The sequence below is a fragment of the Pseudorca crassidens genome, chromosome 1 (genome assembly GCF_039906515.1).
Source record: "Pseudorca crassidens isolate mPseCra1 chromosome 1, mPseCra1.hap1, whole genome shotgun sequence".
Taxonomy (NCBI): Eukaryota; Metazoa; Chordata; class Mammalia; order Artiodactyla; family Delphinidae; genus Pseudorca; species Pseudorca crassidens.
The window spans coordinates 94,374,243-94,377,899 of record NC_090296.1 but is presented as its reverse complement, the minus strand read 5'-3'; positions in this window follow the sequence as shown (position 1 = coordinate 94,377,899).

Below are 3,657 nucleotides of genomic sequence, written 5' to 3'. Positions count from 1 at the left end.
AAAAGTTTGGTCAGTCCCTGCCCTGGAGCACTTCTCAACAGTATTCCACATGGAAAACACCCACCTTTGCCAGGTAGTCCTCCTCCCATGAACAACCGTGGCCTCTGGCCTTTTATACACTTACCTCCTGTGGGGTGTTAGCGAGCCGGGAGACACCGGTCATCTGAGCGCATCCAAACCAGAAACCAGACTGCAGGAGAAAATACGGAGGCCAAGATTTGTGCAGGAAACTGCAGCCCTAAAGGCCCAGTTCCACAAAACGTGCTTTGGGAAAGACAAGCCATCAGCAAGACTCACGCCCGACTCCTCACTGTCCTGCCCTGAGATGGGAGCTTTGTAATGACTGGGGCAGAAGCATTCAATTCCATTACAAAGGCCAGGCTGACACTGGGTACCTAGAGCTAAACACACCCACTAGTATGAATAAAGGGCTTTTGATTTTGTTTTTGGTGGGTTGGGTACTGCAATATTCACACCTTTGGAGAAATACTTACAAATTCAGCATTTGCCTTTTCCTATGAATTATGTTAAATTAACTCTTGTTTAACCTCATGTGATTTAACTGTGGCAAAAGTTCAATGGAAGACTGGTTTCCCAGTCTCTCAATTTATGCCTCAACCAGATTATATATGTGTTCTAGGAAAGAAATTCATACAATGGGTTTGAAATTAAAATAAAATTCCTTTTTTTCATGTCTGCATTGTTGTTTAGTTCCATGAGTGCCCTAAGAAAGAGAATACCCTAGGCAGTAGCACCTATTAACTCTTATCACAGGTCCATGATTTGGGGGAGGGGAAGTCTCTGAATCTATATTTAAATCTACAACCCAGTGAGTTCAAACTTCTAAGGAGTTTTCCTCATATACCATTATCCTTCTCCCTCAACATTTCTCCCCATCTTACTTTCCATGGCCCCAAAGAAAAGAGCAACAGATCAGTAGAGAACATGGCCAGGGCAGATCCCCTACAATCACATTTTATCCTAGCTCAGATTTAACAATTACCTTAGAGATTTAACAGTTATCTAGTTTATCTAATCATTACATGTAGTCAGGGGTAAAATGCAAACTTCGGAATTAGCTCTTGAGAGAGAATAAAATAGATGAGTGAATTTTCCAAATACCAGTTTCTTTCTGTTATATCACCAATATGGATGTGTATACTGAAGGCCACTTAAAAACTGAAAACTTAAACTCATTTATACACTTGTAAATCTTGGCCATTGAGTCAACCTGAATATTCTTCTCATCCTGCTATTTGGCAGAGCTCTTTTCTTTTGGAATCCATGCCGGTCCCCCATTCTTTTTTTTTTGGCCATGCCTAGTGACACGCAGCTTCCTACTGTCCTCCATTCTTACTCTCAAGATCAGTACTGAATCAACACTCTGGCTCAGAGACATTCTAATTGACCCAGAATCCAGGTAAAAGGGAGAGGTATTCAAAGTGGTCCGGGATGCGCATTAGTAAAGCAGGAAATATTTGCACTTTGCTGTACACCTGAATCTAACACAGTGTTGTAAATCAACTATACTTCAGGTTAAAAAAGTAGGAAATACTTGAACTTGGAATCATCTGGATCATCTACATGGCCTAAACATATGTTGAAATAGGCCTGTGCACCTGGATATGTCTGTAGTCAAGTCTAGACAAGCATCCAAATAATCCAGATCTGCAAAAGACAGTCCAGGATTTTAGACAATGTCTAAATTCCTTAATTCACATTAACTCACTAGATGATTGTGAACACACAGTTTACTGTGACTAGAGCTGTACAGTAGAGGAAAACAGATTTTGGACCACTGCACTTCAGCTATCCAATTCCCTTGAACATCTACTGTATTTAATGTGTACATATACGTAGCCAAGGCCATCACCTATACAGTCAAAGTGAGATGGAGGTGGATATAGTTGTCTATAGATAATGCAGATAAAAAATATGCTAGGGGAAAACAGCACTAGGAGGTGGAGACCAGAGGAGGACAGGAAGAGGGGAACTGCTGGTTTGCATGATGAAAGCAAACTCTCCCAGAATCAAATTATCTGAGTAATTACTCAACTTGAAATTCTCTTTCTCTGGTATTGACAAACCCCATATGTTTGTACAGGCTTGGTCTAAGAATCTGGAGTGTCATTGACTCTTCACTGGGCTGATGGGCATATATTTGAAAATCCTGTTTTCTCTTCAGAATTTTACCTAATTATTAAGTACTTAGAGCACTCTGAATGTGCTGTGGATTCTGTTTTTACTAACTCAGAAAACTGGGATGTACCAAAATGAAAATAAATAAGGAAACACAAGCTTTAAATGACACATTAAACAAGATGGACTTAATTGATATTTATAGGACATTCCATCCAAAAACGACAGAATACACTTTCTTCTCAAGTGCTCATGGAATGAACAATCTCTAGGATAGATCATATCTTGGGGTCACAAATCAAGCCTTGGTAAATTTAAGAAAATTGAAATCATATCAAATATCTTTTCTGACCACAATGCTATGAGACTAGATATCAATTACAGGAAAAAATCTGTGAAAAATACAGACACATGGAGGCTAAACAATAAATAACTAGTACTTAATAACCAGGAGATCACTTAAGAAGTCAAAGAGGAAATCAAAAAATACCTAGACATAAGTCACAACGAAAAAACGACCATCCAAAACCTATGGGATGCAGCAAAAGCAGTTGTAAGAGGGAAGTTTACAGCAATACAAGACTACCTCAAGAAACAAAAAAATCTCAAGTAAACAATCTAACCTTACAGCTAAAGGAACTAGAGAAAGAAGAACAAACAAAACCCAAAGTTATCAGAAGGAAAGAAATCATAAAGATCAAAGCAGAAATAAGTGAAATAGAAACAAAGAAAACAATAGCAAAGATGAATAAAACTAAAAGCTGGTTCCTTGAGAAGATAAACAAAATTGATAAACCATTAGCCAGACTCACCAAGAAAAAGAGGGAGAGGACTCAAACCAATAAAATTAGAAATGAAAAAGGAGAAGTTAAAACAGACACCGCAGAAATACAAAGCATCCTAAGAGACTACTACAAGCAACTCTATGCCAATAAAATGGACAACCTGGAAGAAATGGACAAATGCTTAGAAAGGTATAACCTTCCAAGACTGGACGAAGAAGCAATAGAAAATATGAACAGACCAATCACAAGTAATGAAATTGAAACTGTGATTAAAAATCTTCCAACAAACAAAAGTCCAGGACCAGATGGCTTCACAGATGAATTCTATCAAACATTTAGAGAAGAGCTAACACTCATCCTTCTCAAACTCTTCCAAAAATTGCAGAGGAAGGAACACTCCCAAACCCATTCTATGAGGGCACCATCACCCTGATACCAGAACCAGACAAAGATACTATGAAAAAAGAAAATTACAGACCAATATCACTGATGAACATAGATGCAAAAATCCTCAAGAAAATACTAGCAAACAGAATCCAGCAGCACATTAAAAGGATCATACACCATGATCAAGTGGGATTTATCCCAGGGATGCAAGGATTCTTCAATATACGCAAATCAATCAAGGTGATACACCATATTAACAAATTGAAGAATAAAAGCCATATGATCATCTCAATAGATGCAGAAAAAGCCTTGTACAAAACTCAACACCCATTTATGATAAAAACTC